Source organism: Simochromis diagramma, unplaced genomic scaffold, assembly GCF_900408965.1.
Source record: "Simochromis diagramma unplaced genomic scaffold, fSimDia1.1 OVJJ01000176.1, whole genome shotgun sequence".
Taxonomy (NCBI): Eukaryota; Metazoa; Chordata; class Actinopteri; order Cichliformes; family Cichlidae; genus Simochromis; species Simochromis diagramma.
In genome coordinates this window covers 601792-618153 of record NW_024386892.1, presented here as the reverse complement: position 1 = coordinate 618153, position 16362 = coordinate 601792, and the positions used below count along the sequence as shown (strand labels likewise).

At 38.2% G+C, this 16362-nt stretch overlaps 1 long non-coding RNA gene across 1 annotated transcript; it reads right to left on the bottom strand.

Annotated features, from left to right (window-relative positions):
- Window positions 1-338: 338 nt before the first annotated feature.
- LOC120734765 lies at window positions 339-10578 on the bottom strand. Its single transcript, XR_005696108.1, has 3 exons — window positions 9967-10578; window positions 9738-9864; window positions 339-687 (listed from the first exon to the last, which is right to left on the bottom strand). It is a non-coding gene; the product is annotated as an uncharacterized LOC120734765 (long non-coding RNA).
- Window positions 10579-16362: the final 5784 nt, after the last annotated feature.

Here is a 16362-nt window from a genome sequence, read left to right as displayed (position 1 = left end):
GTTAGCTGTTTGGTAAGAAATACGACAGAACCTGCTTGATTATTTTGGGGTATTGTCTAGAGGTGGACGGATCAATCTAAATATCGGCAGTATCGATAGAAATGCTAGTGCGATATAATCAATACTTTATTTCTATCCTCTAAGTTCAGTATGTAGCTCACTGAATTGTGTAGAATTATTTTTTGGCGGTGGAAATGAAAAAATATACCTCAAAGATGCCCTGTGAACAAAGTCTGAAACTTTTTGTGTTGACTTTCAAGTCTATTTTTTTAGCATTGATTTTTTTAAAGTGTTTAAATACATGAAAAGTTGAAAGGTGTGTTTTACTATGTAAACTAATTATTGTGACTGTCTTTATATGTTAAAAATATCAGTATCAGTATTGGTAAAATATTGGTATCAGTATCAGCATTACTGCCCATTTATTTACTTGGTATCAAATCAATACAAAATCTACTGTATCACACATCACTACTACTGCTAGAAACTGTGGAGACAGAAACTTGTTTCAGGGTTTTTATTCATTTCCATAACAAGCTAAGGTGTTTCTTCTAATCTGAATTTGAGACGAGCAAGAAAGTTAGTGGGTGAGCCAGGCCTTATATACTACAGATGATTAAGGTATGTCCACCGGAGATCCAACAGGATCCAGCAGTAGGAACGCCCATCAGAGGACCACCAGAGTCCCTGTTAAAGAAACATACACACACTAAACAGCAAGACAGAGGCAGAGAGAAATTGTCAGCTGGCACTGAGGGCAAGCAGGGTCCACGACAGGAACTCTATAAACTCTCAAAGCTTTGTGTAATGTTAATGTATCCCTGGTTTGTTGCTCCAGCCCTGATCAATTTCCTCTCTGTGATAAATAAATATAAACTTTGCTCCAAGCTACTCTAAAGTCGCAGCACTCTACAAAGAGAAATATGTCCCGACCCAGTATATAAAATCCCCTCCCATTATGTCACGTCTCTTTTTGCCCAAGCATATTGCAAATGTCTAACTCCTGATCCATTAATTATCACTGTGGAACAAGACTATAAATTGTGCTTGTAGATGTCACTGCGCGCGTTGTAAAAGAGATGGAGACAGATGGGGACTAAAGTTCTTTTAGATCTGAGCTTTCCTGCCCACTCCGACATGTGGGAGGAATGGGAGGAAGGGAACAGATTGATAATGACTTGTAAGAGAATCACAAGTGTTACTGCAGACCATGTGAGCAGATTCTTCCCAGCTTGAAATGGTCAGTTGCAGTCAGGGAGAAATTTAAAAGGTTATGGGCATTAGGTGAGAAAATGTGCTCATAATGAGAGCCGGTCGTAAATAAATTGGAAATGGCTTTAGCTGTCAAAACAGCTCATGATTCACTTGGCTTAAGAAGCCGCCTAAATCTAATTTTCACAGCACCTCTTGTACGTTTTCATTTATCCTTTCCGCAGTGTAAACAAACAGAATTTCCTGAATCATCTGGCAGACCCACTCAGTTTCATAACATAAATAATCTAGGAATTAGTTATGGTTGCAGATCGATAAATGCTGGCTTTACCCTTTAAATTTTTTACTGAAAGAAGACAAATACATGCAATGAAATTACATCATGGCTTTTCCTGATGCAACTAACGCTAACACAACTGTTGTTGTCAGATAACATCAGATTTCACATAACAGGTGTGCAAATCAAAAGGGCAAGGCCCCCTCAAAGATAATCACATCACCTGCCCAATAGGTAGTGCCCTTAGCTGTCAGCTGCTATTTATTGTGTTTTTAAAAATTTAAAACATTTTTTCGCTGCTCTGTATATCTACTTGAGAAATGTATGTTTGCCAGGAAATCTACATTATAGTTTTATCTTTGTTGTTAGTTGTACTCAGCCCGTCGTGTAAGATTTCCATCTCAGTTTTGGCTCTGCTTCAAATTGAAAGCTGGGTGCTTGCTCACTGAAAGCTGCATTAGAGGCTACATTTTGGAGGATGGACTTTAATGCTGTATAGTACACATATAAAGAATGCAGAGTTTAATACAAAATCTGCACTTTTCAACTAGGCTGCATGAGGACTACTGTAATATTGTAGTATGAGGAGGTCGAGGTTCACTCGGTGTGCCAGAGGGAGAAAACAAAGGGAGCCTGGAGTGACATAACCTCTTGGGTCAGTGTGGATTGATTATAATTCATATAACACAAGTATTTCTGTTCTATTACGCAGGTGGCGCCAACATGCACTTAATATTTAATTGCAAGAAAGCAGTTATGCTAATTTCCAGTGTGATGCTGCTAGCTTAGATTTAGAGTTAGAAACCTCTGCCTGAAACACGTCATTTTAGCTACTAATGAAAAATTGTTGAAAGGTTTAACCTTTGTGAGAAACCTATGATTACAGCTGATGTTGGTAGAGTTTGAAGAACTGCGCAGTGGTAACTCAAGGGTCACAACAGCTTCTACAGTTGTGTGAGATTTTAGTTTAAAACATTTTTACAAATTATAAAAATGTAAAATGTTTTACATTTCGTATGAAAACATGGCTGAAAGAGCTTCCATTCTGCAGTCAGTAAGCTGTGTGAAAATTAAATAGCAGTCAGGGAGTCATTTATTGAAATAGATTAGATAGAAAAAGCTTGTTTCTCAAGTTTAGCGCTTTGGGGATTAGCCTTCAGTTGTAAATCGCAATCATCATTATTATTATTTTTAATTATCATTTCAAGTGTGTTTTCTCTATAAATACATTTATTCATACTAGTGTTATAGTCCTGTAAATTGAAATGAGCATGTAGCTGTATGGTGGGCAAACTGCCAAAGTGTTATGTCTGAGACGACTATATGTGGCATATCTGCTTGAAGTAGCAGACAGAGGCAAGAGCAGGAAAAAATATCTAAAATGGAGCATGGAGCACTGAAGTCTGAGGTTTTGGCTCACAGTGTACTTGTATGATTGCCAGTTAATAAATCGGAAGAAACATGTGTCAGTCTGCATATACATGCTTCTGCCACTTTATTATACAGGATATACCTTTTCAGCTGCATGTTAACTAAAGACCTGCTGAAGTTTAAACCAAGCATCAAAACGGGGAAGAAAGGTGATTTACAAACTGAGGTTAAAACTTGCATGAGCTCAACAAAATTGGGCAATAGAAGATTGGAAAAATGTAGTCTGGTCTACTGAGTCTTGATTTCTGCTGCGACATTCAGATGGCTTGGTTGGAACTTGACGTAGACAACTCATCTTTCCTTGTTCAAGTGGTTCAGGCTACTTGTGGTATATTGGTGTGATATGTTGTGGCACGTTACCAACAGAGGAAATATCACAGCCAACCTGAGCATTGTTGCTGACCATGTCCATCCCTTTATCTTCCAGTCTACTGAAAAACTTTGAAAATCAACTTTTATCAAGGTGTCTTCAGTTCTGCGTTAGCTCGTAGCAATTCCAGGCATCTTGCTAGCAGTGATGGTGGTGAAGAGAAGATTTCACATTTAAGTTATCAGTCAGTGTACTGTTTTGTTTGAAAATCCATCCAGGAAATGGATTTATTCATAAGAAACTATACTTAATTGACCTGAAATTGCAGTTTAGAGACAGTTTAATGAGAGGGGAAAAACCCTTGTTACGTTCCCCTAAAAGGGTCCAGGCGATAAGGGGAAGTAACAAACCATGTCCAGGTCAGAACAAGGAGACAGAGGCAAAATGCTTCAATTAAGGAGTTTTATTGCGGTTTCTATTAATAACTCAACTAAAATCTGGTGGTTGTAGATAGTGAGCCGTGTTTTGTGATTGCTTGCTCCTGCTCGGTGGAGAGGAGTGTGTTTGGTCACTAAACTGTTCTTTACTTTTCAGTTAACTTACCCATGTCTGGGTTTTTGTTTATTCCCTTAAATGGTGATAGCGGCTTGCCTGTCTCTTTTAGTTGAGCTATTAATAGAAACTTTAATAAAACTCTTTAATTTAACCCTTTTGCCTCCTTGTCTCCTTTTTCCCACCTGGACACTTTTTGTTACTTTCCCTCATCGCCTGGACCCTTTTAGGGGAACGTAACAAGTGGGCAGCTTTTTCTCTTTTATAGACTGCATCTATAAAAGAGAAAAAAGCAGTTAAATTAATAGCAACAGTCATATTTTATTTTTTATTTTTTTGTGAGATACAACTTTAAAAAACGTCTTCATAGAGTGATGGAGTGGTGTCCTTTGGGGAAAGAAGCAGGGGAACAACAGATTTGAAAATATCTTAGCTGGAAGAGATGGTGAAAAGACCAAGGGGGAAAGAGGTCAATGCTGACATGGAGAGGACACAAAGTGAGTTGTAACGCTGGAGAATGTGTGTGGCCGTTTTACGGACAGTTAGCAGGAGGACTCCTCCTGACCAACTCTGCCAGGATTGACATCAGCTTTGTTTGGCAGTGAAGCATCGTGGGAGTGGGGACCACTTGAGACTCCAGTCACATTCTTAGGGACACTACAGAGGTATCTAACTGAGTGCCAGATGCACACACACATGCACACACACACGTGTACACACACACACACACACACACACACACACACGCACACACACACACACACTGATAGCTTAGTCCTGACTTGTGTTGGATTGGCACTAGCTTTGTGGAGCAGTGAAACGATGCGGTACTGCAAAGAAGCTGAAAAGCAGCTCACAAATGCAACCAACACAGTAGTCCAGAAGAGTGAAGACGATGCTGTGTCTGCATATGCAGCTGCCAGACGGCAGATGAACATTAGCATTAGTTTAAAGAAATAAAAAAAAAAACAGCTGACACCAAAAACCTTCCAGAACATAACAGCAAGTGTCTTTTATCTCTCATCAATCTAAAGCTTCCTTCTGCAACACACTCAGGCTGTTTATGCTTTTAGTCACAGTTCTTTAGCCTGACGCAGTGTTTTACGGTTTATTAAAATTAGATTAAAATCTTCTTCAATTAGATCTTTTTTGTGTGTTCTTTCTTTCATAATTTCTGCTATCTAGGTACACTTTGTGGGAAAGCACAAAACACTGGATAAAAAGGATCAAATGGGGAAAAAGCTTGACAAGAAAAACTGCCTAAAACAAAACATTTCAAGCAGTTTGAAGCATGAGCTTTTAGATCTCGGTATTACTTGCACATATGTACATTATTGGAAACTTTAACCAAAGTTAAATATAATATAACACTTTGGGCAGTGTAAATCTGACTGAGAATAAGGAAGAGCACATTGAGTTCCCTTTTATCTTTCAGTCATGTAGATGCAGCAGAGTCATAAGATATTATGGGGAATATTTACAGAGGAGATGTAAGTGCCAGAACTAAAAATTGCATGTAGTATTGCACTCCGGTAAGACTTTATGAAGAAAGAAAAAGGAAAATTCTGTATTTAGTGTCATTTAGTCTTTATGTGAAAGTGTAGCGGGAGGTTATGTGTACATTTATGTGGCACATTATCTGCTTCATCATTCCTGAGTGACCGCTGTGGCAGAAACGTAGCAACTTACAAAAAGGACTGCTTTTATATCCACCAATCAGTGTGGTTTACAGTAAATGCTACATTTACCATCTATGCAGCTGTTTATCATCTCCATTCAGTGCTTTTAGTGACTCTCTGAAACACACACACAAAAGCCAATTGTAATTTTGGAGGTTCTGCATCTTTCCCACGGATTTGGAATTACCAGAACTGAGGATCCAGGTATCAGGATCCAGGAACCATTTGATTTCACTTGAGCAATTGAACAAGACATCCAAAGACATCCCTAATTTTGAGAAGCTACCCATTAAATAAGATTATTTAGATTTATCTAGATCTGCATATTTAACATACATTATGTGATAGGGTCAACTGTGTGTCTGCATCGTGATTCAGGATGTGTGTTGACAGTCACCTTAGTCAACTGAAGCAACTGAAGAGTTCAGGCCCCTGTCCTGTCAGTGTCCCATCAATATGGATACATAATCCAACATATCATAGTGCAGATTAAAACAAAGCATCATTATTATTAATTATTTTATTATAGCTTGGCCTGCTTTCCTCCTACTCTGGTGTTTTTTGATGGAATATGTTGTCTCTAATAAACCGAATTTCACTTTTAGTCTGTTGAGGGGATTTCAGGAACACGCCCTTATGGGAAACATATGAAACCACACACTGCAATTACAAATGGATGATGCAGTTTGAGGGAAAACGGCCACAGCACAAGCTGTATTTACAACACCTCATCATGAAACGCCTCCAGGGGCCCAGTGATGGATACTGTGTTTTACACTGTGAGATGGCAAACTTTTTCTTTAAGGGTCAGCGTGTTGGAATGTTTTCTAGCACAAGGGATTGCAGAAAGCAAAAGAGAAATGGCATTTTTCCATCAGCTTATTCAGTTACACCTAGCTGCGCGGTAAAAATAGGAACCTTTGATTTAGCTACTTCATACGCCAAATGCCAAAGAAGCTGTCAGCCATGTTGATTTGACATTTGCCATAAGGAATCATGTCTTTTTAGATCAGAATTCACAAATTTCCAACTTCCAAGTTAAATAAATGTAACATCAGACCTGGTCTGTCTACACAGATAATGCAATGTAATTACTAGGGGTGCAACGATACTCGTATCGATATTGAACCGTTCGATACAGTGCTTTTGGTTCGGTACACATATGTATCGAACAATACAAATTTTTTAATTTATTTTATCAACTTTCCTTCTGACGATGCTGTCTGTGTTGAGCACTCAGTGGATCTGCGCTCGACAGTGCAGCCTAGGCGGAGTAGTCGAACGCAGATTCACTGAGCGCAGGGCAAGCTAGCGAGACAGAAGTTAAGCTCTCGTTGCAACATGGCAAATTGAACCTCCCCCACCCTCATTCAGATCTGGCATTTGGAACTATTTTGGTTTTCATGTGACGTGTGACCCTGAAGGTAAGGCGTCATGGACAAAAGTAAAATAATATGTTGGATGTGCCACGCAATGCTCAATTACATTGGTGGGAACTAGTGTGTTAGCGCAGTTTGCTCGTTAATGTGTTGGCCGTCCAGCCCCACGCACGGGGCAATCCGCGGTAGCTCGTTAACGGAGATTTGCCGTGTTGTGGCGTTAACGTCATTTCAACGAGATTAACCTGAAAGCACTAGTGGGAACACAATGAATATGACTGCACATTTATTCCGACATCATCCTAGTGCAAAGACAAGTGGAAGCAGACAAAAACAACAAGCACGCATGCTACAAACTTTACCCGAGTCATTTAGACAGCCGTTAGCACATGATTCTCCTTATGGGGACCTGATATGTTTAATATGCTGCTGAGAATATACCCAGAAGAAGCGTATAGTATAGCTTTTATTTTGGAAAGAGCCATTTCTCTGTAATAAACTCTCTTTTCCAAAGATGAGTGATTTCTCGATCAGATAGATTTATTTTTTGTATTACTTTGTTGTTTCAGCAACATAAAATTTAAAAACTGTTCTTTTGAGTTAAAATATATATTTATAATTTTAATAAATGACAAATTAAAAAGGGATGAACATTTTTTTTTGTATCAAAAAAATATCGAACCGTGACACCAAAGTATCGAACTGAACTAAACCGTGTGTATCGTTGCACCCCTAGTAATTACATGTACAGCTATTATAGTTTCAAAGTCACTCCTTAAAATCTTATTGACAATGAATATCATTTGTTTTCCATGTTGAACATATGGCACTTCAGGAATTCAGTCATTCCATAAAGTAGATTCTCTGAAGAATGAACAAAATAAAAGTCTCAGGCCATAAATGATTCATATTAGCAGTATCTAAATAAATGACTCAGGCCGAGGGCTGGATATTTAGTATGAGAGGAACGGTTTCAATTTGCTCAGTAAATTAAACGGATTAAGAGTGCATTGACCCTCAACCCAGCCACACATACACACCCAGACACACAGAAAGCCTTTGCTGCACTGAAGGGAAGTCTGGTAAAAAAAGGAATAAGAAAAAATTATATTTAGCGTATTGCAACATGTTTTTGAAATACAGTGCCATTTTAATTATATTTTTTTACCGCTGCTTTAATTCTGTGTTTGCATTTGAAACTATTTTAAGCTGTACAGTAATGAAGCTGTAGCTACATATAAAAATCGAAATCGTCTAACATCGTATGATGTATTCTTACAGATGAAGCTGCTCAGCTGTATGTAAGACACATTAATAAATCAACAGGCTAATTAACATCCAATAATATATTACATGTTATTCTACTTAATCAGTACTTTTGTTTTAATAATTTTAAAGGTGCATTATTTATGATTCTTTTGGAAAAATGAAACAAAACTGTGACCACAAGGGGGCAGCATTTTACAAGTATTGACATAGTATCTAAAAAACAAGAATAAGCTTAAAGCTTATATATAGGTTTATAGTTATATCTCTTATATGTAGATTCTGTTGAAAATGATTGTTCCCAAATACCTGAAAATCAACAAGCACATGTAATATTGTAGGATGTACATAAAAGCTGCTAGGACCCACGACCCACCAGGAAGTCCACTATTTTGATTTTGGCGCCTTTTTCACATTTCCAGTTGCTTTACTTTAAAAAATCGAAGAAATGTAATAAGACCATCTTGATCTAAAGACCTTTACTTTGGCCAATTTAATGAAGTACATGTTACTGGCAGGTTTTCATGTTTTCCCATGAACCCTTTCATAAGATTTACATATATCTTCATTTCTATCCTAATATCTCTCAGCACTTTTATATAAATATTAACTTTCTGTACCAGTGTTGCTCGCCAAGCCACCAAGACAAATTTGTTGTTTGTGTATAACCTGATAGATGTTTACACCCATTTGTGTTTGTTGGCATTTCCTGTTGGCACCCCAAGTGTTGTGTTATATAGTTATATATAGTATATAGTGTTATATAGTACTCTTGGTTGTATGTCTGGAGGTTTTACAGATTCATGTCACATACATTTAGCCTCACATATCCAACACAAGTTGCTATACCAACAACTTGCGTTTTAGTTAATATTGAATGGCAGGGTGAGAGAAAAAGTGTCACGGTAGATGCTACCTTGAAAAAAAAAGTCTTGTTCAATTAATCAAACCTGTTGTGGTGGGCACACAAATAAATCATTAATATGCAGGCAAAGCTGACATCAATAAAATCTAACAGCCTTAATGAGGGAGGGGAAGGAAAAAAAATGAGATATGAGCAGATGTTCAAAATGAAAACCTCATCAACAATGGTTATGTAAAAAATACTGTTCAGGGGCTGAGACACCGGGTGGCGCTGTTGAACTGGAGAAAGATGCGGAAAGTTGTGGGGAGCATGTGAGATGTATCAAGTGCCTGTGTGAAATGCAGAAAGGGGAACAGAGGAGAGATACAGCGAGAGCGTGAAGGCCGAAAGATATACAAGAGAGAAGCAACCCGGAGAAGTAAAGAAAGAAGGAGCTGGATGGGCGGAGGAGGGTGGGGAAGGGTGGAGGGGTAAGTGCTCATTTTCTCAGGTTTTGAGAAACTGCCACGGAGAGAAGGGTTAAAGACAGAGATGGGTGGAGGGTATATGCGGCACAAACATCATATCAGTTTTCCCGCTGTGTTAATTACATCCATTATTGGCCGCTAGTTTCTGGGTCAGATGAGCTTTCTCTCTCAACAACAACCTTGGAGGAAAGATTAGTGAAAATTACACAAGAATACCTAAGACCTCGCTGTGGAAGGCCTGGTCTTGTTTACCGGTAATTGTGAAAAAGCAATACAGCGCCCTGCAAAAATGTGTTTACCTCTCAACCTCTCCCCGAGGGCCGCGTGGCGAGCGTTGAATTTGTTTAGGTTCCCTGGTGCTCTGTCCTATTTGCCCCCCCGCCATCTTTTCTTCCCTCTTGTGCTTCATGCGTTCACCCTGAGAGCCTAATGAAAATGCACTCTGTGCATTACAGTGACACCGTGAAACCATTTAATCACCAGAGGAGAGAGGTGTCGTGGCTTTCAAGTGAGTGTGCAAAGTCTTACCTGCTTCTGTGAACGCCCCCCCAACCAAAAAAAAAGTGCAGCAGAGTCAGCCTGCGTGCTCTGGCTTTTGATGAGAGGATATCTGAAGACTAACAGCTTGTCAGCTGCATGTACCAGTTTGCTCGGTGGTCTGTTCAGCCTGCAATGTTCTGCTAGGTGACAACAACTTCTGAGAGAGTGATGTAACTCTGAGAGGAGGAGGGAGGGGGGTGTGTGTGAGGGGGGGAGGGATCCGCAGACAGATCAGCACAGTGGGGGTAGATCTTGTGACAGATCAGCTTGTCGTCAAATTGGTGAGACTCGCTCCTAGGGCGGGGTGGGGGTTGCTTCTTAAAGCCAGACGTGGAATGATGCAGCAAATCTGTAATGACTGCAACACACACTCGCGAGCATGAATCATTTATTTATGGCCGCATAAATCAGGCAGCGCGGCGAGATAAACAGTAAAGACGAGTCTGCGAGATCTGTCAGTTACATGACGCGACGGATAAAAACACACACGCACACACTCAAAAAAAAAAAATCAAGGGTAACACAGACGAATCAGCCAGCGACAGCTGACACACACCAGCATGTTGTGTGTCTGTGTCTGTTTTTTATTCTTTAACTGAGAGCTTCTCTTTTGTGATGGATTAATCATCTGGAAGCTCCTCACCTGGCCTCCAGTGAAGAATTTTAAAATCTCCTGTAAAATGTTGTGCGTGGGAAGGAAGTGGCAATTACCTGAAACTGCAGGTTTCCAGGTCCTTTTTAACTGGAGGAAGGCGTTCCTGGGTTTCACTTAGAGCGTTTCCAACAAATGTGTTGCTTTGAAACGGATCTGAACGTAAACACTGGAGCTGTTTAGTGGCTATCGCTGAACGCTGACAGAGAGACGTGCCTATAAAGGAACACAGGAGCCTATAGGGAGCTAAAGCCTCACGCTTTCTTGTTGTGTATGCCTGCACTCTTTTGTCCATTATACAGTGTTTTGCTGAATAGTTGTGCTTTCACTTAAAGTTGACCTTCAGCTCATTCAAGCTGATAGAGCGGGCGCATGCAGAATATTTCTTCAACTGCACTGCAGTGAGATCAAACAAAACACTTATGATGGTGGAAAACCAAAAGATTTCAAAAGAACTCTAACTGTGCAGGAGATACACATATAAAAGACTTTTTCTTATTAAAGCTGGTGAAAGCCTCCATAAATCTATGCAATATATCAATGTAAAACAATATGTAGCATAGTCTTTATAAACAGCATCCGATCTTTTCTATGTAGAAGAGTTCAATTTTGTAATTCATTGAAAGCAGCAAGCAGGAGCAAGAGAAGTAAACCATGAATGCTTTGAATGGTGGTAGAAGATTCTAGAGTAAAAGTACTAAATTGGCCTCTTGGAGAACAGTCTGACATTTCACAGGTGTGGATGACAGGAACAAGAAAGCATGTGGAGGGGACTGGCGAGTACGGTTCAAAATAATGATTACTTTGATTTGTGACTCATGTAAAGTAATTCTAGCCCAAGTATGAAACAATGGAGCTGAAGATTAACATAACAGGTTCACTTCAAGCCGAGTGGTTTGGAAAATAGCAATTTATTCAACATTTTACAACAATTCCAAATCTGAAAACTGCCTTGAAGTCTTGAATTTAAACATACACCGTCCAATGAGTCTACTGTAACGAGACTCTCTTCCCTAAAAAAACAGTAAAATACTAAAAGAAATCAATTCCACATTTTGAGATTTTAAAACTGCTGAAAACTCAATGCAACTAATTAAAAAATAATAAAAAAAGTAGTATACCTCCACTACTTAAAAGTTTATAGGGGACATTGTTTGAATACTATATAGATGTATTTAAACCGTCTGTATAAGGCTGATTGTCCACTGAAAGAGAAACTATTAAAGTTTGGCTATCCCCTTCAATCAGTGTGTGAAGGTAAAGCAGTGAGAGCTGGTTCAGTGTGCTCTAATGATGATTTTAACAGAGAAAAAAAAAGATCAAACATGGGAGCTAAATGTTGTCAGTGTCACACTGAAAACAAAGAAATCCAATTTAATGGTAATGTACAAAACAGGAACATGTAGTAGCCTCATTACCATTCGTGTCTGTGCGTCTAGAATCACTTCAAATGAAGTGGATTGATTGGTTAAAAAAATAAAATATCCTTATGTCACATGTAGTAGCGACCCCAGAGCCTTGCTAATTGTTTTTAAATGAAATGTATTAATTACAGTAAAACCGCTGAGCCAAAACCGTTAAATCAATTGAATTTGCCTTAGTTTCCCTAAGTTGTGTGTAAAGATCTTAAAAAGGAAAAAGAAAAAGGGATCCCAGCATTAATTTCTGTGCTTGCTCCCGCATTGAACAGCTTCGCTTATATTTGCCTCTCATTTAACACTGACATTCACGTAGACTAGAGGGGTCAGATTGAGACCAAGCACTTTTTCTGTTTCTCTCTCTCTCCCTTTTTGCTCCACGCCATGCTACACAGCAGTAGCCTGGTGGGTGTAAGAATGCCCTGTCTAGTCATATGCGCTGATGCATCACTGCTGTTCGTCTGGGCCAGACGGCAGGGCAGGGACTGACCGAGGTTTAGCTGGCTGCACACTGACTGTACACGGTGAGGAGCACATTTGACCATTTTGCCTGCTATAATTTACAAATCCTCAATATTGCCTAGCACATAGAAATGTGAGCAATGAAGCAAATGGAGGAAAAGCATCACCATTGTTGGATTTACTACTCTTTCAAATGGCTTTTGTATAATAATATATTTATCTCCATATAGTCCCTGTCATCATGTGAGTATATTTAAGCAGCATAATTCAATGATATATATTTTTATCAGATGACAGAAAACGTGCAACAAACAAAGATCATTCCCGTCAAACTAATTTAACCTAAAATTGTACAGTTGGTTTAAAATGCCAAAATAATTTGTGAGAAAGTTGTCAGCCCGCCTACCTAATACGAGCTCGCTGATTAGAAATGAAATACACACAAATCTCTGAAAAATTAATCATGTAATATTTCTGGAAATATTTTATTCCAGGCTCTATATTCAAATTGGTCTACACTGGTGTTTTTTAATTAGTGTTTGTATCTTAAATAAGATATTTTTGAGTGTTAATGAAAGAATTCTAATAACTAAAAGAAACCTACTCAATTATTGGTTTGTTTTTTCCAAGCTCTGTTTTAATGTAATTTTTTTAATAGATTTAAGGGTTGTTTTTTTTACCATTCTGTACAATGGTAAAATAACATAAACTAATGACCATGCAGCAGCATGTAACACCATTACTTACATCCCTATAAATTTGTGTAAAGGAGCCATCACAATATCAGATTTTACCTGGGTTTTTTTAATGTTCTAGCACGTCTGCTCCATTCGAAGGTAGTGAGAATTGGTACTCATGTCTTTACGAAAGCATATAGAAAGAACAATAACACAATTACAATATTATCATATGTACATTGTTGGCATAACATCTTTATTTTTGTATTTTATTTTTGTCTTTTTTAAGTATGTCAGAGTAACATTAACACAAGGTTATCATGAAACCACCCTCTGTATACCCGACTTATTTTATAAGAGACAGATAGATCCAAAGGGCAACTGTGAGGAGTTGACTGAGTGGCCTATATCCAATATTGAAGAAAGAGTTGCAATACACATTTGAAATTTAGGTTACAGCAAACAAACACATACAAACCACAAAGCGCCAGAAACTCTGCACTAGTTAGATTTTTCCATTGACTTGACAATCACAAGCTTGGCCATAGCTGGAGGCATATTCAATTAAGATGTGTGGACTTGCACAGCTAATTGCCACTGGTTCTGTTTTGAGACACATTTCACTGAGCTTTGGCACCGCAGTACAAATACTACGATGGGGACAGCTGTAGGATAAGTGGGCAAGAAAAAGGAATGAATGGTTATTATTATTATTATTATTAGCATTAGCATTAGCATTAGCATTTTTAATAGTGAGCACATCCCAATAAAAAAAGCTACCAAGCGAGTTAGTCTAATGGGTGAACACTAGCATATGAACGGCTTCATAAGCGATTTACTGCTCCCAGAGTCATGTAAGCTATTATGAAAAATCCCCAGCATGAGACAGATTTGTGTGAAACAGCAGAGCCATTTACTTCATAAAAGAAGTAGTCACATAATGCACTGCAGTACTTTATTGGTGTGGTTCAAAGACATAATGATGGAAAAATCCCCTTTTAAGTCAAGCACCATGATATGTAATGATTCAAATGACTCCCTCTTAAGCAACAGAAAACTGAAATGATCCTAATGAGTCCTCCTCTTCATGTAGCATGGCATAATTGGAGCTCGTCCATTTCCCTTCATTGTTAAGAGTCTGGATGGCTCCATCTTCATTCACATTAAGAGCATCACTAAAACTCTATATGTCATACATTCAAACATATGCCTGCTTTTTTTTATGATTGCAGCAATAGATGGCTGGAGATGAAAAGGTGGATAGATAATTTAGATCAAGGGGAGTACTAACAACAGCCATTACAAGGGCCATGCAAGTTAAAAGGTGCATCTCCATCTGCTGATAGCTGTGGGAGTGATGGTTGTGTTTAGATTTGAGCTGATTTTATTAGAATGTCCCAAAGGTGCCAAAGGAAGGATTTTACAACCGCAATATTCTGACATATATACATTTGTTGTCAGCTCCAAATGTATATATTCTGTAAGTTTGCTCTTTTGGCTGAAGAAACAAGTTTTTAATCCAAGATTTTATGGTACGTGACCCCATCCACTGGGACCTTGATGTGGTGAAGTTATCATGCCCTTAGCAGAAAAGCAGCAGAGCATAATTTTTACACTTTCATGCTTGACTGTTGGGATGATGCTCTTTGGATCATACTTTTTTTCTCCTCCATATTTTATATTTCTGAATAATTGTACCAACAGTTGTCAGCTTCTCACCAAGCTTGTTGCTGATGGTCTTGTGGTCCTGTGTTGCATTTCAGCCGTGTCAAGGTCTACAGTCTTGTCCCTGATGTCTTTTGACAGCTGTTTGGTCCTGCCCATGGCGGTGGAGAGGTTGGAATCAAAGACATTGATTCTGTGGGTAGGTGTGATCAGGATTATCTGTAACCTGACTGATTCTAATCTGTCTTACATAGGCTGACTTTAAGGTAATTAGTTTTTTTTTTTTTTTTTTAGTTGATATTGTGTCACCCTCCATTAAAATGAAGTAACCATAACAATTTGAGCTGGTACATTTCTTTTAAATAAGCAAACTTACAAATTCAGATGAGGCTCAAATAGTATCTACAGTACGGGAAATAATTAACAGATATCTTATTGTCTTAGGAGGACTTCACATAAGCTGCTGTTAAAATATACTTTCTACATTTGATATTCTTTATTATTAATAATAAAGTGAGTTAAATAGTAAAATATCAAGGTTAAAGTCTGGAACTGTACATGAAGTTTACCTAGGCAATTAAAGCCTGGGATGTACATCATAGTCATTAATGGTTATCTATGCAATTGAGTGTCAAGCAAGTTGCTTTATATGTGGACTAGACTTTAAAAGTTGATGTCCAAAAATTTACTATAACATAAGGTACAGTGACCATTACAAATCCCTATAGTATACTAGCTTTCTTTGAAATTAACAATATCTTTAGCCACATAGGTTTCACAGTATTCACAGCAGTAGTGGGTTACTGTGTACGAACAGCAATGCCAGTTTTTATGCCTCAACATAAAATGACCTCTTTTGCCCACAGTTTATGTCGGAATAGATGCTGAAAGGAGCCGAAGAAGGGTCATGAACAGAAAAACACTGGTAGTTTCAGAGACTGGGTCCCCATGTTCTGTACATGTGTATTTAGCCCGTTATTTTCCAACGCCAGTCCCTTGAGTGACATTGAAATATATAATAATGTAACCAAGTACTAAATGTGGTAAATGAGCACTTAAGGCAAACACATACCTGAACAAACTAGTAAAAACACAACAATTTTTATAATATGAGTTTGTGCACTATATACACAATTAATATATAGTCAATGTGTTATGCAGTGCTGTAGTTCTGGCCAAATGATTACCAGGACTAGTTGTACAGAAAACTTTAAATGTGCTTCAGACAAGCAGGTAAGCAGTTCCAGAAATAAGTGGCTGTATTAAAGTGTCGAACTATACAATATCTTTCTAATATATTACAAGTGTTAGTTACACTATATCTAGTGAAATCTAGTTAGAAAAGCCTTAGATATTAGACGCCCTTGCTCTAAAATGTCAACAAAATACAGGTAAGAAATACACGTTTAGAAAAGTAAATTATATAAATTAAAATGCAATTTAATGCAGACAGTCCTCTTTTGAATTCAGTAATTATATAACAAATTTTCATGATTACAACAAATATGGG